Source organism: Bos grunniens, chromosome 12 (assembly GCF_055505025.1).
Source record: "Bos grunniens cultivar Pamir isolate PY7600 chromosome 12, Bosgru_T2T1.0, whole genome shotgun sequence".
NCBI lineage: Eukaryota > Metazoa > Chordata > Mammalia > Artiodactyla > Bovidae > Bos > Bos grunniens.
In genome coordinates, this window is record NC_141176.1 from 40,754,131 (window position 1) to 40,778,940 (window position 24,810).

The 24,810-nt window shown below is 35.0% G+C and overlaps 1 protein-coding gene and 1 long non-coding RNA gene across 5 annotated transcripts in view; both read right to left on the reverse strand.

Moving 5' to 3' along the window:
• Window positions 1-24,810, reverse strand: part of PCDH9 (protocadherin 9) — a 1,139,929-nt gene that overhangs the window by 1,037,264 nt on the left and 77,855 nt on the right. The window lies entirely within an intron of this gene.
• The window catches only part of LOC147361725 (uncharacterized), a 37,053-nt gene continuing 30,927 nt past the window's right edge, over window positions 18,685-24,810 (reverse strand). Inside the window, exons 3-4 of the long non-coding RNA XR_015137612.1 lie at window positions 22,709-22,898; window positions 18,685-20,710 (exon numbers count right to left, since the gene is read on the reverse strand). This is a non-coding gene — a long non-coding RNA (uncharacterized LOC147361725). The remainder of the gene's footprint in view (window positions 20,711-22,708; window positions 22,899-24,810) is intronic.

Genomic DNA, 24,810 nt, shown 5'->3' on the forward strand with positions numbered 1-24,810 from the left:
GAAGACCATGGGTGGCAACCCATGTACTATCTTAGCTTTTTCTGAAAATGTGCAGCATGAGAGCTGTTAGAGGTAAAAGTCCACTGGAGGAAGAAAAGGGGGAAAATATTGCAAAATGATGTATCCTGTAAAGTATCTAAGTCAAACTCTGATTTAGAAATCAGAAAACCCAAGGGAATCATACTGACAAGTATATACATCTGGTATTTAGCTGCTTCCAGTCCAGGGTTCAGCCCTCTCTATTCTAGGAAGGGTCTTCTCAACACTGAGAGTACATTATAATCATTTTCAGTGCTTTTTAAAAATAATTTTGGATTTATACCCACGAACAGATATAAATGATCTGGAAGGGAGCCTTTAACTGGTGTTTCTTCAAAGCTCCCAGGTAATTCCAATGTGGCTTCTCCACTGATGTTTGTTGTAACATCAGAAGAAACACTTCTCTTAGGATCAGAGACAGTTTGTTCTTTTTTTGTGAAAAGCATTCTCTCCACACCATGGATAGTGGGTAGTACACTTTTTCTGTCTTCATCACTGGAAAACTTAAAGTCCGGTGTACAGTGAAAGTTGTTTGCATAGACCTTCAGGGCATACACTCTCTTCTGATTCAAAGAATCAAAAAATCATTCTTTTCTGATTCAGTGAATGGTAGTGCCATTCAGTTTTATGGCACTGCCTTTTCTTTCTTTTGCATTTTTTCCATGTATGTAATACATATTAATTGATGTTTTAAGTTTTGTTAGGAGTTACCTTTTTGGTACAGCACAAAAGATAAGGAACTAGATCCCAAACAATGGAGAAAGAGGAAGACAAATATATGATTAAAAGTCATGAGAGGCCTAAAGAAACAATGTCTTTATATATCTTGCTTGAAATACCACAAACCCTTTAATATGGACAATAAAGAAAGACAAGAGTACATCTGAAGCAGGAATGGTGGGCTAAGTGTTAAGAGTGAATAAGAAAAGGAAAAAAGTATTGGAAGGCAGAGATGTGAAAGTTGAGTAGTGGTTAGAAGGGAGCTGGGGAAGTAGAAGGGTGTGTCAGTTTGGGATGATGTAGGCTGGATGAAGCATAAGCTAGAATCAAGATTGCTGGGAGAAATATCAATAACCCGACAACCTCAGATATGCAGATGATATCACCTTTGTGGCAGAAAGCAAAGAGGAACTAAAGAGCCTCTTGATGAAGGTGAAACAGGAAAGTGAAAAATCTGGCTTAAAACTCAACATTCAGAAAACTAAGATCATAGCATCCAGTCCCATCACTTCATGGCAAATAGAAGGGGAAACAATGGAAACAGTGACAGACTTTCTTTTCTTGGGCTCCAAAATCACCGCAGATGGTGACTGCAGCCATGATATTAAAAGACATTTGCTCTTTGGAAGAAAGGCTAAGACAAACCTAAAGAGCATATTAAAAAGCAAAGACATTATTTTGTTGACAAAGGTCCATCTAGTCAAAGCTGTGGTTTTTCCAGTAGTCAGGTATGGATGTGAGAGTTGAACCATGAAGTGGCTGGGCTTTGAAGAAATGATACTTTTGAACTATGGTGTTGGAGAAGACTCTTGAGAGTCCCTTGGACTACAAAGAGATCAAACCAGTCAATCCTAAAACAAATCATTCCTGAATATTCATTGGAAGGACTGAATGCTGAAGATGACACGCCAATACTTTGGCCATCTGATATGAAGAGCTGACATTAAAAAGACCCTGATGCTGGGAGACACTGAAGGCAGGAGGAAAAGGGGACGACAGAAGATGAGATGGTTGGATGGCATCACTGCCTCAATAGATACGAATTTGAACAGGCTCCAGGAGACGGTGAAGGACAAGGAGGCCTGGCGTGCTGCAGTCCATGGGGTAACCAAAAGTTGGACATGACTGAGCAACTGAACAAGGGTAACCATAATTCTGAACCTCAACAGCATGATATACCACCTTTTTTGTTCCTTATTTTCTGGCAGCACCAATGTGGAGCCCCATCTGCCTCAATAACTCCTTATTTACAAAATGCCAGTATTTTTAGTAGCTGAAAGACTTGCCTCTGCACCATCAATAAATGTGGGATTTAACATTTTATGTGAAGCAATTTTAGAAAAAACCTAAATGCACTTTGGATCAGAAAATGCTGTGGTGGTATTGGTGACTGATATTTTATGTTACCATTAATTGAATAAACAAAGCTGCTGATGTGAAAGCCTAGGGAAATATATGTAAATATCAAAATATGTTCATTTGACTCCAGGATGTGGACAGTTAATCCCATTTCATCCCCTTGTTTTGATACTATTCATTTCAAGAAAATCAAACAGAATTAAACTTTTGTATGGTCTAGCAAATTTATAAGTTTTAATAAACTTTTATATAGTTCCATTTATCTATATTAATTGCCTCAGTGAAGATCCTACTCTGATTCAATATGGAAATAAAATTGCTTCAAAGACCTAGAAAAAGTGCTCTAACTGATTCTATATAAAAAATAAAATTTCAGTAATTATGGCTAATATTTCATTGTGATTTTGTGGCTTTTAAATCAACTACAGTTTCAATAGCCCCATTTATACTTGGTATTTGAACTTTTAATAAAAATTAAGGTGACAGACTAATTCACTTCTCTCTACCTAGCAGTTAAGAGTGTTTGGCAGTGTGTGCTCAAGGAAAGTGAGCGTAATGAACATTGTTACATAATTAACATTTAAAACATAAGTTTGATGTTGCAGAGTGATATTAATAAAAGATAAAGTTTAAATATTAAAAATTACTAGATACTAGAATATTTGTTTGGCTTCTGAAATGGAATCTTTGCAAATTTTAGAAATGATTGAAAAATGTATGACAGTAAATGAAATGAGGAAAAAGACATTGAAGAATTAACTTATTTTCCTTAAAATATATATTAAATACATCAAAATAAAACTGCTTCATCAACTACATCATTAAAGGAAATCAACCATGAATATTCATTGGAAGGACTGATGCCGAAGCTGAAGCTCCGATACTCTGACTACCTGATGCAAAGATCTGCCTCACTGGCAAAGATTGAAGGCAGGAGGAGAAGGGGACGACAAAGGACCAGATGGTTGGATGGCATCACCCATGTAATGAACATGAGTTTGAGCAAACTCTGGGAGATAGTGAAATACAAAAAAGCCTGGTGTGCTGCAGTCCACGGGGTCGCAACGAGTTGGACACTTCTTAGCAACTGAATAGCAACAGCAACATCATTAGTGTCATGGACAGCAAAGGACTATATTATACTTATTTTAATAATTCATATTTACAGAATGCTACTCTTTATACATTTCTACAAATGTCCCCATCTGAGCTTCAGAACAGTCCTGTGAGGTAGACATAGGGTTTATCATGAAGGAATCTAAGACTTAGAATTAGAAACAAAAATTAAACTGGATTAATTTTGATCAGCTCAATGTTTGAACAGTTTGTGTAGTGTCCCTTCCCACAGTTATTTGAAAAATGTTTCTGGTCACACCGACTTCATAATGCAGATGTGTATAAAGCAAAGTAAAAATACACTTAGTATAAACACATCTAGCATAATATTATGTCTGTAGTATTTTAATTGGAAAACGCAGGAGAGTTCTCTGAAGTTTTCCTTCTTGTTGGGCTTACAGCTTTAGGAAAGTCACAGAAGATTTAGCAAGAAGGGAAGGAAGGGGACACTCCTGGTCAGACAGAGTAACAGACCACTGGGAAAGTTATGAAAGGGGTGAGATATGTCATATACACATCCCTTCCTCAGGGGCAGCGTTCCAACTGAAGTCCTAGTCAATGTAAACTGATATAAAAATATTATGGCAGTTACATCCTTCAGGTAGGCTATGAAAGGGAAACTGAAGAAGAAATTCATCCTTCCAGATAATTAGGTGAGTCCTAAGCATTATGTACCTTTATATTTTGGGACAGTGAACACTGCCAGACACACTACTCATTTCTTCCTTGAGGAAATAGGCCTATATCTCCATGAAGCACAATAGAAATGATCACAGAGGAACTCCTTTAGTCTCTAAGAAAGGCAAAGGGTGCATTTTAGGAGCTTTCTAACATAAAAATGTGTAAAGAGAAAACTCAGATAGAACTCTTTAGAGTAATAATCTCAATTCCAATTTTTCCACACAATTTCTAAGAGATTTTTAATTTGTTCTAATGACAGAAGTCTTATTTGCTAGGCAACAAACTCGGGATGAAAATGTTTTTAAAATGAAGGACAAAGAAGGTGTACAATTTACAAAAATTGTAAAAATTTTAAGTAACTGTCTCTTAGGAACAATGATCTTGTTTTCCATCCTAATTATTAGTGTTCCTGAGAGCAGAAGAGCCTGGCTTTATATAATATCCTATTATTGGTGTTATTATTACTAAACTAAAGAAAATACGGTCCAAATAAAGAACTAGTGTCAATTAATCTTGAACTACCTCAGTTAATTAGCAAAACATTCATACATTATAAAATATTCATTCTAGGAAATCTCTATAGTTCTGGGAACAAGTACGCGAATTAAATGCGTAAAACATTAGACACTTGCTATATAGCAAACTGACATTGAGAGAGTAAAAGTGTCAAGGTTCCTAAATCCCTGTATGAAAGACTTATCATTCACTGTAAAAGAATGCTAATAGTGTGTCCAGAGAGTACTTGGTACAGCAAACCCAGTGCTCCTTAGGATTCACTCCACTTACATTTTAACGTTGTTGATGGAAGGTGGGTGTGGTATATACTAGGAGGACGTGCAAATGGTCCTCACTTCCCCGATACAAAAATAGGATGAAATGGGAAATGCTGTCTCAGTATTTGCATACTTTCCAACTAAAACGCTCTCATGTTTATCAGTTATTTAAATCCCATCTGTCACTTTGACCCCCTTAATTCCTAAAAAAAAATGTTTTCTCTACACATTCAACTTCATGAATTGTTCTATTCCACAAGTATCTATAGATTGAATTAAGAGATGAGGGTATTCATAGAGTTTTGGATTCCCTGTCTTCTTTTAAAATAACAGGAAAATGAAAGTTCTGTTAAATCAAATATTCATTAGTCTCCCTAACTGGTTTAAAAGGGAAAATCTATTTCATACAATTATACAATTCAATGATAATAGTAAAAAAATATCCACCCCAGCATGCACTCCATGATGGCTGTCCGATGCTCTCTTTGAATGACTGTCTAGATATTAGTAACAAACACCAAAGAAACAGAATTATTCAAGAACTCACTATTTGATCTGAATAAGACACTTATAAATGGAGTGCATCTCTATTAAGATTCTTAGGTTTCTTCCAAGTATTCTGAATTGATTATTTTCACCTCATCACATTTTTTTTTGTTCTTTCTTTTTCATACATGATAGGAATGTTGAGAGATTTAAGGCACATTTAGTACCACAGAAACTCAAGTCTTAATTAAGATAAAATATGATTACTCAATAACAAGACTGTTCATGCCTAATAGAAAAGAATATCTTATCCTATTAACTTATTATCATTCACATTACAGTTTATGCTATAGGCTTTATAGTATAAAATAGTAGCCTACACAAAGAATACCTTCTGAAATCTCAAACACTGAAATATGCATCCCATAACTTTTCAAATCCAGAAATGAGTAACAGGAGTCTTTTATGGATAGAGACTAAGAGAAGCATTAATATAAACTAGATCAGTTCAAAGTCAAATTACTACTTGATGGTTACAGCACTATTTTTATAGAATATAAAATATACTAGTATAATGAATGAAAAGTCTTTCTAAGGTATTTAGAAAGTCACTTCAATGACATTCCTCAAACTTCAGAAGAGATGATATATCTGTCAATAAAATGACACCAAAATCATATTTTATAAGGATTTTATATTAACATGTGCTTTTGAAGAATGACATTATATGGTCTTAATCTATAATCAGAAACTCTTTTGCTCTTAACTTGCAAGGCAATAAGTTTAAGAATTAATTTTGTCTGCTATAAAGCTGGCTTGCCTTTAATCTTCAGATTTAATAGTTCTCTTTTTGCTGAATGTTTTAGGCAGGTAATTGAGGAAATAGTCCACGTTCCATCTCAGTCAACATAAAATGACATTGGAGTGTCTTCAAATGTTTCCAGGAAATTCATGCTAAACAGTCTGTCTGTTATGTTTGATATTGAATAACAGCAGAAATCTGGATATTTAAAGAAGACTTTCCTAAGATTCTATGTAATGAAGCTACATGCTCATGATAACTCACTGTATAAAGAAGTTACAAAATTAATCATAAATAAGATCTATATAAATTAATTTGTGGATATATGATGATTTATACAATAGAGAATACTACATGTGCCATATGTTCTTTCGTCCAAATGAAATTTCTTACTGTCATTTTGAGGCCAAAACAAACAAAGTGTCCTTGGTTTTCTCTGATGGGTATTTTGATTCAGGCTTTCTGCCATTATTTATGTCAATGGAACCCCTGAAAAATCATCTGCTGACTAAATTGTGTAAAGTGTTCAGAAATAGGCATGGAACATCGGAAACCAGAAAATGACCCTATCCAAAATAGATCCTTCCAGGAATCTTTGAGACAGTTCACATTTAGAAGCGGCAGTGGTTACACTAAGGAGTTATGAAAGGGTTCCAATTCTGAAATGCTTTCAATGCAGTGGATAACTGGCAAGTTCTTTCTCTCTTATTAAAAGTACTTGGCCAGAAAAGCCTATTTCAGTCAAAACAAACTTCCACTTAGGACAGACTTTTTTCTAAATATTTTCATAAAGTAAATACTGAAGCTTTTTTTTTTTTTTTTTTTAATTCCTCTTCTATCTTTTCTGATAGGAAGTGAGATTGCAGTTTGGCCAGGAACAACTGTGATTTTGGTTTTCTTAGTTATTCTTTCATGGTTCTGAACTTTGCTATATAGGTGCCCAGAGGCAAGAGGGAACATTTTTATACATACAAAGGAGATAAACAATGTAGGAAAGAGGCTTTAATGGACCGTTTCTCTGCTCCCCTCATCTCGCCTACAGCGTTTTGTCTGATCTGCTAGTATTACAGTTCATCTGAAATGGCTTCTTATATCATTGTTTTTAGACTTAATAGTCTTTTTTATTCAATTTCTTATTTTTAACAGCTGAAAATAGGATGCTTAAACTTTCTATTAGACCTTCATTTTTTGAATTAGAAATTGAAATTTTGGATAAATAAAATGGTTTTGTCTTTGCAATTATTCAAATCTACTGATGGTGTATATATATATATATATATATATATAAAAATTTGAGGTGGGGGTTTGGTAAGAGGAGAGTGAGAAAAAGTCCACATCACAAATATAAAAGCATGATGTAGATCCACTAGGATAGCAGTGACACGCTTTTTGGTCACATCCAACTACACAGTCTCTGCTGTTCATAGGGGTGAGGGTGGCGGATATAGGATGCTTGCTTTACTTTAAAGGGACCTCATTCGTTGGCTAATGTTCACATCTGTGTCAATAAGCTTGAAGAGAGAGCCACACCAGTGTTTTTTAACTAAAAGGAATAACTGTGATCAAGTGCTTTTGAAAGAAGGCAAGGACATTTGGGGTCTATTGCACCATGGCAACCTTTTCAATAGTCGAAATCGTGTTCTCATATTTCAGGGGCACATTTACAGAAACTGTCCACTGTTCATTTTTTTCCCCCTCATTAGGAATTAGAATGCCTTCACAGATGCATTGTTAAGAAATAGCTGGAGTCTGGGCCAGTTCTCCTGTGTTTTGGTCTGTGACCTCAGTCAAAGCGCTTCATCGTTCCCTGCCAACCCCTGCACACCCTTTCCCTGCTCGCCCCCAGTTGAGTATGGATTACATGCAGGATATAACTATCATATCCTTAAACAAATGTCCTTTTCAAAAGTGTAATATAAAACAGACCTAGAAAGTCTGCTGCTATAATGATTTCATGTTTTGCTGATCCTGGTCTTTTCTTCTGAAAGGCTTTTTAGTGGTCCCCAGTGAAACGTTGAGATCAGCATTTAAATGCAGGTCTACCTTTTTAACATACTTTAAGTCTTCAGAAGTCACTAAGTCTCAGTGGCTTTGAGAATTTATAAGCATATCTAGGATGTTAAAAGTTACCTTCCATGTCTTTTTTTTTTCCTACACAATTACATTAATTGGAATTTGTATTTTTCCTCCCCTTTGTGATTTGAAGGAAACATACTACCAAATAAGATTTGTTCAAGACCATTTCTTTGTGTGAAACAACTCTCCCTAGACAGTTAAGGACCAATTATAGGAATTTCTTATATTCATTGGATTTTTACAGCTGATATATGCTGGTTCCTCTCCTAGGTAATAGCAGCATGCACATGTGCAATGAGACACAGAAAAGAAAAAAAAGAGAGAGAGAGAAAAGAAAAAAGCAATTATGTTATTTCTTGTTATATGCAATTACCAGCATTTGGTTAGAATGCCTATGTGAGTTTTAATTCTAAATGAAAAGATTAAGGCAAAAGAAGCCAACATTCTCTTTAAAATTACCACTTTTCTGAATCAATCTACATATTCATTTGCATTTAAAACTTGGCATTTCTTGCTTCAGTCATATTTTGCATCCATGTCCTTTGAAGTCCTTCTCTATTTTCTTTATACTTGTCATAAAGACAGTTTTATTTACCATTAAAAGCCTGAGAAAAACTGATCAAGGCCTGAAGCTTTCATGTTCTTAAAAGTTTGCCTCTACAAATTAAATTGCAATAATACAGCCACTGAAAACTGTCCAACGATGAATATAATAAATAACCAAGCTCTTTTGATCTTTAAAAAATGTATTATATTAATTTTTTTATTTCTATGATATAGAACTATTGCATGACCTTGTCAGTTCTAATTGAGAATGGAATTGTCCAAAAGAAAAAAAAAACAAAACTCACACTTTTATTGAGCATATATTATGTGCTACAACTAGAATAAGGCAAAATTTAAGGAGGTTTTCACCCTCTGGTTTATGCTCAAACTTGAATACCCAAGTCCTTGCCCTAATCTATTCTGTGACACCAAAGAGATTTCAACTATTAATACATTTATAGACTAACTCTGAGCTAATAACGTGATCAGGTCTTTTGAAGAAATATTAAGGTGTATAGTTATGTGGAAAAAGTCCTAAGACAGAGAGAGATCTGACCTCCTAGAGTTTGGGATCCTTGGAAACCTACCTATCAGTGTGAAGACAGTAAACACAAACTAGCAAGGATATAAATTCCTGTTGCTGACCATTTGAGTGGGAATTCTATTTCACTCCCTAGTCTTGTAATACAAGACACATTATTTTTAATACTTCTAAATCTCACTTTATTTATGAAATGCATACAATAATAGTGCCCACTTTACAGATGTAATGATGCTACATATATGCAATGTATATACATTTAGATGTTACAATAATATTACAGATGTAATAAGGTATCTTATTTTAAATGTAAAGCCCAATATGCTGTTAGGACTTGTTAGATGTTGTTATTATGATTATCATCATCATAATTTTTATAAGAAAGGAAAGAAACAAAACTGAACAAAGCATTTACTTTTATACCAAATGAAGGAACATTAATAGGAAAATCAAACTATAAATACTAATGGCCAAGAATTTTTATTTGATTGCTTTATGATTACCTGTTACCCTAAAAAATTGCAAAGAAATTGCAATTTTACTTCCATGAATAAAATTATTTTAAAAGCTTATTTCCTATAAAAATCTAAGGTTATTCACATGAAAATTAGGGAATGGCATTGAAATAAAAATACACTTGTGTAGTGTTTGCATTTTTAAAACTTTGTTTTTAGTTGAGCCCTTTCACACAAAGTGGCATATTTAGTCTTTCCAAACACCCTGAAGAGTATTTTTATCCCCATTTTACAGATGAAGAAACTAAGATACAAGGTTACAGAGCTTCTTAGTGGCAGAGGTATCTAATATTCACTTTTGAATTAAAAAATTCAAATCAGAGTCTTATAAGGGTAATAGGCTAGAATATTTTCAGTCCACATTTGTGGTAACAATAATTTCAGTTTTAATAAAAAAGTCCAAGGCATTGCTTTGTATTAAAAATCAGTAATAAAATTATAACATATAGAAATTATTACATTTATTAAGCCTGTTATGATTGCATTGGCAAGAATGAAGGATGCAGAACTAAGATACTTTGTACAAATATTAATCAGAAATACAATCGTTGGCTTCATATTCTTTTAATGGCCCCATGCTGCGGCCCTAACCATCCCCTTGGTTTGCTAAATTAGTAAGTATTATTTAAGTCATGCTATTCTTAAACATAATACAGCAAAAATAAGTGCTTGTCATTATATTGAGGAATGAGAACAGTAGTCTGTAAATAAATACAGAACCATTTACAATTACAGTTGACCCTTGGTAAACATCGGTTTGAAGTTTAAGGGTCTACTAATATGTGGGTGTTTTTCAATAAATATGTACTATACTACAACATGCTCTATGTTTTTTATTTACAGCAACAACAGTCACACACTAGAGAAGAGTAACTAGGACAGACAGTGGGTTTCCCAGGCGTCTCATTGATAAAATGAATCCACCTGCCAATGCGGGAGATGCAGGAGATGCGGGTTCAATCCTTAGGTTGGGAAGATCCCCTGGAGAAAGAAATGGCAACCTGCTCCTGTATTCTAGCCTGGGAAATCCATGGACAGAAGAACCTGGGTGGGCTAAAGTCCATGAGGTAGAAAAGAGTTGAACATAACTGAGCACAGGGCATGCATCAGAGATGTCCCAGATTCAGTTCCAGACTGTCACAATAAAGGAAATATTGCAATAAAACAAGTCATATTAATTTATTTTGTTTTCCCAGTGCATATAAAAGTTATGTTTACACTATCAGTTCATTTCAGTAGCTCAGTCGTGTCCAACTCTTTTTGACTTCATGGACTGCTTGCTGCACTCCAGGCTTCCCTGTCCATCATCAACTCCTGGAGCCTACTCAAACTCATGTCCATCGCGTCAGTGATGTCATCCAACCATCTCATCCTCTGTCATCCCCTTCTCCTCCTGCTTCAGTCTTTCCCAGCATCAGCATCTTTTCCAATGAGTCAGTTCTTCGCATCAAGTAGCCAAAGTATTGAAGCTTCAGCTTCAGCATCAGTCCTCCCAGTGAATACTCAGGACTGATTTCCTTTAGGATTGACTGGTTGGATCTCCTTGCAGTCCAAGGGGCTCTCAAGAGTCTTTTCCAATACCACAATTCAAAACACCAATTCTTTGGTGCTCAGCTTTCTTTATTATCCAACTCTCACATCCATAAATGACTACTGGAAAAACCATAGATTTGACTAGATGGACCTTTTTTGGTAAAGTAATGCCTCTGCTTTTTAATATGCTGTTTAGGTTGGTCATAACTTTTCTTCCAAGGAGCAAATATCTTTGAATTTCATGGCTATAGTCACCATCTGCAGTGATTTTGGAGCCCCCCAAAAGAAAGGTTTACACTATACTGGAGTCTATTAAGTATGTAATAGCACTATGTCTAAAAAGTGTATATATTTCAATTTAAAAATATTTTATTGCTAAAAATGCCAATAATCATCTGAACCTTCAGAGAATCATAGTAATTTGCCTGGATATTGATGGTTACCGGCTGATAAGCATGATGGCTGCTGAAAGCTGGTGTGGCTGGCAGTTTCTTAGAAAGGAAGAAAACAATGAAGTTTAGCACATCGTTTGACTCCTCCATTCCCAAATGATTTCTCTATAGCATGCAATGCTGTTTGATGGCATTTTACCTACAGTAGAGTTTCTTTCAGAATTGGAGCATATTCTCTCAAACCATGTTTTTGCTTTATTAACTAGGTTTATGTAATATTCCAAACCCTCTGTTGTCATCTCAACAATGCATTGAAAGTCTATTATTTAGTGTAGGCACTCCATGAATTGTCTTAGCTAGGTCTCCTGCATAACTTGCTGCACCTTTTACATCAGGCTTTGCTGCTTCATTTTGCAATTTTAAGTTATACAGAGGACTTCTTTCTTTAAACCTCATGAACCAACCTCTACTAGCTTCAAACTTTGCTTCTGCAGTTTCATCTCTCTTAGCCATCATACAATTGAAGAGAGTTAGGACCTTGCTCTGGATTAGGTTTTGACTTAAGGGAATGATGCGGCTCTTCTAACTGGACCACTAAAATTTTCTTCATATCAGTAATGAAGCTGTTTCACTTTCTTACCTTGCACAGTTTACTGAAGTAGAACTTTTAATTCCCTTCAGGACTTTTTCCTTTGCATTCAGAGCATGGCTAACTGGCATAAGAGGCCAAGTTTTCAGCCTACCTTGGCTCTATACACACTGTCCTCAAGAAGCTTAATTCATTTCTAGCTTTTGATTTAAAATAGAGATGTATGACTCTTCCTTTCATTTGAACACTTAGAGGACACTGTAGAATTATTAATTGACCTCATTTCAACATTGCTGTGTTTCAGGAAATAGGCAGGCCCGAGGAGAGGGTGGGAGACTAGAGAGACTTCTGGGAAACAGCTGGTCAATGGAACAGTCAGAACACATGTATTTGTTGATTAAGTTTGCTGTCTTAAATAGACATGGTTCTTGGCACCCAAAAGCAGTTACAATGGTAACATCAAAGATCACTAATCATAGATCAGCATAATAAATATAACAATAATGAAAAAGTTTGAAATATTAAAACTATCAAAATGTAACACAGAGACATCAGATGAATAAATGCTGTTGGAAAAATGGAATCTATAGACTTGTTCTATGCAAGGTTACCACAAACATTCAACTTGTAAAAAATTCAGTACCTGCCAAGCATAGTAAATAAAGTGCAATGAAATGAAGTGTGACTGTACTGTATTGCTCTCTGTAATCATAGTATTCAGTGCTGTTCACTCACCTAATAGAACTCCAGGAAGACTGTATCTTTCTACTGCACAACTATTTGCAAGCAGAGTTAGAAACTAATCCCTTTTAATCCAACTTACTTACTACAATCAGATTAATCTTCTTATCTCACCAATTTTCACTGTCACTCTCCCCTTCTCAAGGCCTTCAATTGCTCCCCACTGTTCACTGAATAAACAGAAATGAATTTACAGGAAAACTGAATTCAACTTTCATCATGTATGACTTTTGCTTTACACTGTCTTGTCCTCTGCCCTTACCTATTTAATCCAGAAACTTCTCCATCATTTTCAAAGTCCACTGAAAGGGTTATCGCTTTTTTGAGGATCTCTTTGTGCATTCTATTAAAAACTATTTCTTCCATGAATTTCAAGACCAAAAAGCTTTCCAATCTTCTAGAAAGGAAGTGTTTCCCATCTAGAGTCCCTTGTCTTTATCACATTTATGGGCTTTATCTCTGTATTATCTTGAAATAGGGCCATTTGTTGTTACGCTTTTTCTGCTACTAGAGACAGACTTCTGGTAAGTAAGGTGGATTTTTTTTTTTTTCCATTTTTATGTTTCCCAATCACAGTCACAACTTAACACAATACATAGCAGGTAACATACACACACACACACACATATATACACACATAAAGCACTTTCATATATATATATATCCTTGTCCACGCTTCTGCTCAGTTGTGCCTGACTCTTTGTGACCCTTTGGACTATAGCCTGCCTGGCTTCTCTTTCCATGGGATTTCCAGGCAAGAATACTGGAGTGGGTTGTCATTTCCTTCTCCAGGAGATCTTCATGACCCAAGGAACAAACCTACGTATCCTGTGTCTCCGGTGTTGCAGGCAGATTCTTTACCACTGAGCCACTGGGGAAGATTATACATATGCTTATAATCTTACATACACACACAGACACACACACACACATATATATATATATTATAGCATTTTCTTCTTCTTTCAGTTCAGTTCAGCTCAGTCTCTCAGTCGTGTCTGACTCTTTGCGATGCCAAAGAGCACGTGAATTGCAGCACGCCAGGCCTCCCTGTCCATCACAACCTCCCAGAGTTCACTCAAACTCACGTCCATCAAGTCGGTGATGCCATCCAGCCATCTCATCCTCTGTCATCCCCTTCTCCTCCTGCCCCCAATCCCTCCCAGCATCAGAGTCTTTTCCAATGAGTCAACTCTTTGCATGAGGTGGCCAAAGTATTGGAGTTTCAGCTTTAGCATCAGTCCTTCCAAAGAACACCTAGGACTGATCTCCTTTAGAATGGACTTCTTCTTTAGGGATGTTAATATTTAATCCAGTGAAGGAATAAAACCTTGTTTCTTACCCCCACTTGCCATTTATCTCTATGGGTTGCTGGGTGTGGGTGTATGTGTCTGAGCAATGCCCAGGGACAACACTCAGGTTCTTCTGGTAAACCAACAGCTGCAACTGCTTTGATGATTGGCTTGAAAAAAAACAAGCATGATTCCAACTTGGGTAGGAAATCTAAGGGGAAGCACTGGATTCTAAAATCCTATACTTGTAGGTTAGAACTAGAGACCCCATCTGATCTGAAGACCTCATTTCATACAGCAACTAACAATGGGGAATATTTCTTTTCCAGAAGCTGGGAAAGCATTTTGCTCAAAACTTAGAGGAAGAAAAAATTTCATTATTTTTAATCAATCGATCAAAACTAAGGCAGATAATAATCAGAAGGAGAAAAATATCATTAAGTTCTGGTATTTTAGGCTTTTAAGGTCTCGTAAAAGCCTCAGGAGGTAACAAGCAGAGTAGAGCTGCACGCAACATCTCCACTCATTTCTGGAACCATTTTCAAGGCACAATGACCTGGATGCACTCAGAGTTCCTGTATCCTCATTGTGCCTAAAAAGAAAATTCTTTTGTTGCAAGGTGATGTGAGAGAATGAAAAGATTCTTAGAGATAACCTTTTAATTTCCTAAAAACACACATCCCAAATTATATGAAACTGTAACATTAAACAAATTCTCCCAAATTTCATCTTATAATTAAAGACATTTTTGTGCTATACTTGTTTTAAGAAGTATATGTTTTACATTAAATAAAAGAACAAGCTGCCTTTGGAAGTGAGAACATTCCATATCCCCAGAAGAAACCTGTAGGTTTTATTGTTGATAGGAAAAGGAACTCTGCCAAGCAGTGAACTAATGAATTAGAGTTTGGCAGCACTCCATGCCTGATACAATTTAGTTCAAATTTATGAAATCTACCATTTCCAGAAATCCACTTCTGCCTAAGGCCTCTCTGTACTTTTCAGAGTAAAAAGCATAACATTGCTAGACTTCTAATTTTATCTTACTGATAAAGAAAAAATTATGAACAATATATGTTTTCTAAACTGAATCTCTAACAGTTTCTTCAATTTTCCAACAGCAGCAAATCAGTTGAAATCAGCATCTCTCTGAGTAGATAGCAGAATATTTCTGTCTCTTATTAAATTAAGTCCCCTTAGACATGACAGACCTAATCATCTCCAGAAAATGTCTGCTGCCTCCCAATGCTTGACACCCTTTTGGAAAGGAAGGAATATCAGCTCTGTTCAAAGGCATGTTGTCTTCATATTCTTTAAACAAGAACAACACCTTTTTTCACACCAAGGGAAACAATAATAATAAAGTCTTCTAGTAGCTTCATATTCTTTAAACAAGAACAACACCTTTTTTCACACCAAGGGAAACAATAATAATAAAGTCTTCTATTAGTCACTGTGAAAAAATAATTATCATTAATGGTACATTAAAACTCACGTTATTTGGAGGAACCTCTTTCAAAATTATAATTTAGAAATGAGCAAGGGAGGATGAGAAGGTTGTACATTTTAAATTCCTAGGAAGAATAAACCTGAGATGCTAATTAGAGGACTAAGGCAATAAAGTGATGTCTTCTTTCTAAATGCATACATAATTATTTCTCTTTCTTTTTAAGTGGCTGAGATTAGCGAACATCCTGCTTTCACCGCATTCCTGATACTTGCCCAAGTAGAGCTGATCACAGGCTGCTGGAACTGCTCTGTGGGCTCTCATATCTGCTGTCATGGCCACACTTACCCTGCTAGTCCTCGTGTATGTATGGCCCTCTGCCCCAGTCCTAGGTCCCTTTTTCAACTTTCTTCTTTAACAGAATCAGCTGTCCCTTCCACACAACATTTTAAAACTACTTTATGCCATTTCTCACAACACCTTTAAACACTTGATTAAATATATTTTCTATTTGTAAAATGGTGAGTTTTTCACCTACCAAAGCTGTGCATTTTTATACTTAGAAATGCCTTAGAACCTTCAATATGTGTTGATAAAATCATACAATTAAGTCAGTTTGTTGGCAGCGGGGGGTGGTGGGTGGGCGGAGAATCCTTAAATATCTACTTCCTTTGCTTACCCGGTTTCCTCTTCTATGATGTTTTTATTTGCAGTTACTGGTGATTTACCTTTTGCTAGAAAATATATTTACACTATAATAGGCACTGATGAAAAATTTAGTTCACTCTGAAATAACTGAATTGCCACAGGAAATCATTTTGTATGAATGACAAAAGAAATACCAGTCTCATTTGGCCTTGTTGTGACCTTAAAAGTAAAAAGACACACAATGAATACACACATATACTTTGGCATCTTGCTCAAGGCATATCTTGGTTTATGGAACCAATTTAAAAAGAATTGGTGTATTGAATTAAGAGAAATGTAAAGTAGAAAAGAATAAAAATTTAACAGAAACATAAAATGACAAAAAAAACCTCTTTATATAACACATAAAAAAGCAAATAATCTATTGCTAGTTTAGAATATACAAGAAATACTATTTTGTTTTAGTAACACGCTATATGAAGAAATGTTTTCTATCCTATAATGATTTCTCTGTATCCCGTTTTCACTGTATTCACTTAAAAGGGATGTTTTTCGTCGAAAGGGTCTTACTCTCTGTACTTTTGACTTTTAATTTTGTATTTTGGCATCCCATTTCAGCTTATCAGATATTTCACAATTTCTCACTAACTTGCTTTTTAAAACTCATATCAGTTATTTTTCAGAAGCAGACTAGAACTCTATCTGGAACTGAATATAATAGACCACCAGGCTCAAGTAATTCCAGTATCATTTCTAAATCATTCATGTTTTTGAGAGATTGATCAATGCTTCAGGTTTTTCTAATATTTTAAAATCTAAGGCTTTGGTTTAGTGATTACCTGATATTGGATCAGAGGCTAGAGCATTTCATAAGCATGGGGAGATTTCCAAATAGGAAAGAGATATAGAAAACAAAATCTATTTATGTTGAAACTGGATCATAATTTTATGGGAATTACCAAATGTATGAGAGCAAATATTCTTGTATTTTTATAACAATGGAGCATATGCTAGGTGTATGATGTGCTCCATTAGGCAATTTTATTTTTAAGTCATCTCTTTAAGTCCCAGAGGCAGTCTCCTTTCTCCCTCTATATTTGCTGAGGAATTACTCACTATTGTCAGAAGCTAGATACCCTAAAGGAAATCTCCAGAACACTAAGAACTGTACAAAGAGGAGCAAGACATTGGACTCACTCTGATAAAACAAAAGGAAGCTGCTTTGTGGGAATTAAAAAAAAAAAAAAAAAAAGGCAATACAATCTTATCTGGATTTTACTTAGATGTCTAAATTCTATCCATACCTTAAAACCCACTCAAATTCTAGCACAGCTGGCAAACCTAAGCCTGCTTCAGAGCCTTTAGGTCTCCTTTCTGCCTGAAACACTCATCTCCCTTATTTTCACATATCTGGTTAATTTCATCCTTCAAGCTTCAGCTCAAATATTATATCTTTAAGGAGACGAGTCTATATAATGGGCTTCCCTGGTGGCTCAGACAGTAAAGAATCTGTCTGCAGTGCAGGAGAGCCAGATTCAATCCCTGAATCAGAAGGATCCCCTGAAGAAGGAAATGGCAAACCACTCCAGTGCCTGAGAATTCCATGGGCAGAGGAACCTGGAAAGTTACATATAGTCCATGGGGTCATAAAGAGTTGGACATGACTGAGCAACTAACATTTCCACACTTCCATATAATAAATCTCCCTTGCCTATCACTCTGTAACACATTTCCTCAGAGTTTATAACATTACCTGATATTATTTTTTCTTTGTTTCCTTCTTTGCTTTATAAAATAGATTACTTACGTTCTGTGTTATCTCCTATATCCTTGGTGCCTACATCAATGCCTGACATATATTAAATAAATATTAACTGGTTGAATGAATCAAGAAACACATTCCTTTCTGAGTCTTAATATATCTTCACTCTGTCTTATCTCTGGTCTTGATATTCATCCTTGCCCCAGAACTGCATATATCTCTCTTGGCCACTTTTCACTCTCAGGATTTATGTAATTAAAAAATATCCTACATTAAGTTACAAATTTCTTAATAGCTGGATTTTATTTATTTTTGAAATAGGCATACATACACTAAGTGCTCAAACAATATGGTTTGAATGGGTGGAGTAAATTATATCAAGGGCAAATTTAAGAATGAGTATTTCTATCTTCCTCAGCAGCTTTAAAAACGTTGTTTTCTCAAATCTCTGAGATACACCTCTACAACTATAGCTCTGGCCTGCACTATGGGTAAATTCTACTGATCTTCAAACACACACAAAGCCATGCAAAGGAAAGTGCCTATAGCCCCAAATAATTTCTTCCATTGTGTAAGAATTGGATAGGAAATAAAACATGCCAACTGAGACAATAAAATGGAAGTGGTCAACTTTTAGCCTTTATATTTATTAAAGATACTTCTTTAGTCTTCAGAAGGGCCTTTATCAGAAGACAGATTTAAAACTCTTGCATAAGCAGACAGAGATTTGGGGAAAGTTTGAAAGCTGAATTTGAGACTTCAATGGGCATCATCACTTCTTTATTGCCAACATAATTCTCTCAGTCTGGGCTCTGGCAGGGAAATCAGACAACTCTCATTGCAACCTGGGGGTTGACATTAATTAAAAACATAAAATCATAAAGCATCTGTGGTGAGTTTAGATGCCAAATGAGATGGACCAAGTTTAAAACTAAACTTCTTACAAAGGTAACTGAATGTCAGAATCATGTTTTTCCCAAAATAACAATAATTACCATGTCTTTCTATAGTACATATACACTTTCTTATAATTGACATAATTGGTATCACTAGACCTTTCAATGTTCCTGTGAGCAAAGTTACAAGGGCATAGGTGTTAATGCTTATTTTAGATCCAAGGAAAATAAATCTACTTCATTTTTTTTCATAGAATAAAAGCTAATAGAAAAAATGTCTACTTATTTCCATATACCCTTGGCTTGAATGTTTATGTAGCTCACAAACTGACAGCAGGAATTAGAAGTGTCAACTTTCTTCAGTGCCTTTTATCCCAAAGCATGAAAGACCCTGATGTACAGATACAAAATAAATAGTTTTTGTTATAGCTTTATCCTTTATGATATTTTGTAAGTGGGCCTTGTCTTCTATGGTTTTTCGTTTGTTTTGTTTTACCATACCTATGTAATCAATGAAACACTAAATAAATGACTTACGTATAAGATACACAAGCAGTCATGTTGAAATTACACTAATTTAGCTTATTTCCTATCAGCAAGTAGAAACAACAGTCTCCCTGTAGTACAAAATAGCATCCAACTCCAAAAGAGGAATGGTTTCACTTTATTCTTGGGCAATAAGACTGACCCAGCGACACTGTATTTCTTTTTCAAAATGGACCATGAACAGATATGGTATTATCATTCCCTATCCTAAAAATGAAAAAATTGAAGATCAGCAAAATAATATGATTTCTTCAAGATCACACATGTGGAAATTGCCAGAAGGATTGAAGTGATTTGAATGGATGTAAGAGAAGACTGCTATGTAGAGTGGTCATCTGTCCTGGTTGCCCAAGAACTGGACTCTTGGCTATATCTTGGGCAAAAGATAAGAGTGGGGCACCCTAAGTGAAGATGCTACATCACAAGAAGAAGTTTAGAATTTACTCTAAAGTCAAATGTTTACCATTGATGTGTTTCAGTACAGGAATGGCATGATTTCCCTTGAGGCCAGTGCAGAGTGTGGCATCTGGCTCACTAAGGACATACTCAGGCCTTTACTAGACATCTGAAATCAAATGAAACTTACAAAAGGAAAAGCAATAGAGTGAGTTTTTGGAATTCAAGGAGGAAATAATGGCTATCAGAGAAACCAGACTGGACCCTGCAAAATGAGAGTAAAAAAATTTTAGTAAAATGCTGTTTTAGATTTCCTATTTACTGAAACATTTGCAGTTAAAACCTTTAAGATAACTGGGAAATGACTGAAAGGGTAGGTAGGTAGTGAATAATTTTTTGCCTAACAAGTGGCAATATATCTTAGAGAATCTATCAAGTAATCGACTCTTAGAAACAAGTCCAGTCATAAAAAATAAATAAATGGGTAAAACTGACATTGAAATTATGTAGCATTTAGTGCAAAGAAAACCAATATTGTAATAAAGAAATAACTAAACTATGAAAAAGTATGCTATTTTAATAAGAAACGTGCCTTTACTTACTTATTTTTTTTAATCGTTTTTAACACAAAAACATTAAGGACTTGTTTGTAACTCTGTTAATGAATCAGTTCCTGATATGAATTTCCTCCCTGGTTCTTCTTTTTTCAAAGTACTTCAGCTCAGAGACCTTCTGAAGGGCTTCTTCAGATGAGCATCACCGCCATCTGGGAAATCCTGACTCCTCTGAGTTTTGTGACTCATTTCTCTTCAGCCTTGTAGATTTCAAACAAAGAAATCATCCATAACAGCAACAAAAACAAATACTCCAAAAGTTTCATGGGTTTTCTTTTCTATGGTAGGAAAAAAACCTTCATATTTCTATGTGATTAAAAATTCAATCTTATGTCATCTCATGCTGTTCTTATGTTAGGGTTTATGTTTTAAATACTATGTTTCAAGTCAACAGTCTGGCTGTAATATCCTCTACACCACTGTGCTTTATCAGTTATAAATTAGCCAGTTACTAAAGTATCATGAGCCATGAGTATTATTCAAGGATACCCTCTTAAGAAAAGCACCTAAGAGAACCATTTGTCCTACTCAGCTGGAATTTAGATTTCAACTGAATATCCATGCAGCACTGAATACAATTGGGTTCTTATACCCTTTGAATTAATGTAGTTAGGAGTTAGTTTGTAGAGCAGTCAAGCAATTTTCCTAGCCACTTTAATATTTTAAGCATTTCTGAAATCCAAGTACCATGGGAAAATTTATTTGAAATTTCAGATAATTTAAATGGAACAACAGTAGTAAATAAGATAAATAGGGAGATTCTTGGAAAGAATACTTTCTTGGGTGTTTTTCATGACACTTTCAGTTCACAATACAATTCATGGAATAAAATGATTTAACAATCTGGGTGTCTAGAGGAAACCATTCCAAATATCCTTCCTGATTGCAGAATGAGCCAGAATTGTTAGTCAATTCTCTGTCATTTTACTTCAGCTGTAAATTTCTGTTCAAATAACAAGGAAATACTCAGGGAAACAAAGCATATGCAAACAGACAAACCTCCCAGTTAATGAAATGCCTCCGTGAGGATTGCAATCAATAACAGTATAATCTATGTTCATAAATAAAAGTATGGCCTTGAAAGAGGAGAGGGCAGTGATGAATTATTCAGGAGGTCTGCTGTGCTGCTACTTCCAGGCTTAAAGCTCTTCAGCAACACAACACCTAGCTTAGCACTTGCTGACTCCAGCCTCCTTCGAATAGCTAAATCTTTTTCTTCTTGCCCTGAATATAATTTATCCAAATAGCCCAAGGCTCTTGCAGCTTATCTGAGGTCCAGCTCCAAAGAAAGCCACTGAACTCCAAGTGGAGTAAGTCACTTTTGGCAGGTCCCCCACTCATATGCAGAGCTATTATTTAAGGTGGGGAACCATCGACTCTAGAAAGTACCACTGACAGTACATAGAAGACTGGGACCTCATAAACACTTTAATTTCTAAAGACTGTCAGGCAGGGTTAATGTGAGAGGGAATTAGTAGTTAATAAGGGGGAATAATAGAAAATGAAACCATTTCCCCTTGCCAGATGTCTGCAATTTTCTGCCTCTTCTTCGTTAGTTTCACAACCAGAGAAGATGTTGTAATAATAGCAATCACAGTTTCTCCAAGAATTATAAATGATTCTGCCCCCTCTAGACTTACTAAAATGATAACAGTGATATGCTATATTCAGTGAATAGTGTTTGGGAATTGGAGAAAGCCAAACTTTATTAGCTGGCCAAGCCCACAGTCTAATAGTCATGATCAACTCAGCCTTAAGTGACCCTGGGAGGAGAGATTTTGCAACATTTTCTGGGAAACAATTATAAAACAAATAATGTTTACAATTATTAATTTTTAATATTCAGGCTAAATTTTCTTTGGCTTTATTCCTTCCATCTGTTAATACTTATTTGCCTAAATAGTTACCCTAAATAATTGACTTTATACAAAGCTAACATTTTTAGATTATAACACTTGATAAAATAGGAAGATAATGCTAGTCTCTTTTTCAAATTGAATTGTACCAATAGCTCAATTTTTTCCTAAAATAAAAACATTTCAAAAACATGTCAACTTTCAAAGCACCCAACTCTCCAAAAACTTCTATCTAGAATTTTAGTTTTAAAACTTTAGATGATTATAGTGGACTATATATATATATTCTCTTAGGAATTTTTTGATGTGAAATATTTTTATTAAAGTTCACACACCAAATACCTCAAGCAGTGTTGATTTCCACTTGCTGGACTCCAAACTTACAGACCACCATCAAAAGCCTTTCCCGTCTGATCACCAGAAGAGATTGCTCACAGAAGAAGGTCAGCAGTTTTTGACCTAGTTTTTGGTCTGCAGGAGTTTCCATAAGAAAATAAAATTGGCCATACTTCAATGCCCTCTTCCAAAACTCCTGAATGAGTAGAGAAGATGTGTTGCTTCAGTCTTTAGCATCTTTCTTCATGTCAAAGGAAAAAGAAAACTGATGGAGCATCCCCTAGACATGACTGTTTAAGGAATAACATGTTCAGAAAAAAGAGAATTGTCAAATATGCTACTACCTGCACTATTCCAAACTGAGAAATTAGAACTTTGGTTTGAGGCCACTAAAAGAGAAAATCTTTCTTAAGTTTGTCATTACATTTTGCAGTTAAATTTAGAAATTAATGAGAAACTATGGACAAAATCATGTATGTACTTTGTGGTTCTCCAGCTTTCCCACATTTAGATCGTGATACAAAATAGCCAGGACAATTAATTAGCTACCATACATAAATAGTAACACTTTTAAGTTCAGCATATAAAATCAGAGAAGTAACCCAAAACTGGGCTTTTAAAAGTTTGGTTACTATAGCAACTCCATGTGCATGAAAGAAAATCAAAAGGAATCAAATATAAAGAAGCACATGCAGATCTTTCTCAGCCATGATAAATAAAATGTGGAAGTGAAGACCATAGCCTTAAATTAAATTACAGAAATTGCTCATAGTTTCTTTTTGGAATCAATCAATTTTATGATTTTAATATTATAGTATTATAAAATCTGTTTGTATTCTTTAAAAAGTTGTATTCTGGAAGGAACACTTTATATATCTACCCTTTAGCGATTTTTAAGGGTACAATACTGTTGTACAGGACTGTCTACAGGACTTGCCTCATGGCTCAGATGGTAAAGAATCTGCCTGCAGTATAGGAGACCCAGGTTTGATTCCGGGGTTTAGGAAGATCCCCTGGATAAAAGAATAGCAATCCACTCCAGTATTCTTGCCTGGAGAATTCCATGGATAGAGGAACCTGGTGGGTTCCATTGGTTCACAAAGAGTTGGACATAACTGTGTGAATTTCACTTTCACTGTTGTTTATATACACAATATTTTAGCTATCTGCTGTAAAACAGTTGTTTATGAATTAGTTCTTAGTGAAGAGGAATCAAGCTACTCTCAAGTATCATTGCATTAAAAATATCTAGAGCCCATATTTAAAATATTTAATGTATATAATATAGTATAGGATCTTGAACAGTGCTTTCAGATGAGATCGCGGGCATTCAGGGTGGTATGGCCATAGACCAAACACTGCTTTCAGAAGATAGATTAGATACTTTAATTTCATTTGTCAAATAGTTATTAAAATTACCCTTGCTATGTGGTCTAAATTTTCCATCTTAAATTTGCTTCTCTGTCATTATATTCCAACTGTTTAAAATCCCAATGCAGCTTTTCTATAACAACATTAAACTACCTAACTTCTAATCATTGTAACATTTCATTTTCTTTTGTAGGAAGATATTCAGGTAGTAACCATAAATTCTGGTTTTAGTTATTAATATGCTAATATAATAAGATCCAAAAAAGTTCATTTTTAATCCCAAATAATTGAAGTTAAACACTGCATAATATTTTTCAAGGATATATCATTGCTTATAATTTCATATTGAGGTGGCCAAAATATGTATATTTGGTCAAAATGTGTACATTCTTTAAATGATAGTGACTTACACATAGTCAATAAAACTATCAATAAACACATCCAGATTTACTAGTGATCTGAAACCAGGACATTACAATAAAGAGAAGCATAATAACAGCCTCCAGGAATTTTAAAGTAAAAGATAAAAGCAGTTCCTGAAGTTTGTGAAGGGAATAAATGACATGATTTTCCCTTACTTCACTGTAAAAATTAATTAGCTGAAAGTTTAAATGAATTAGTTTTCAAAAAGTTATTAATCTACTCAAACATAATTATATGCTTTGATATCTTCTAGTCATTGCCCAAATGCATGTGCATTTGCACATAATGCAATTATAATGTATCTACAAGTTCAT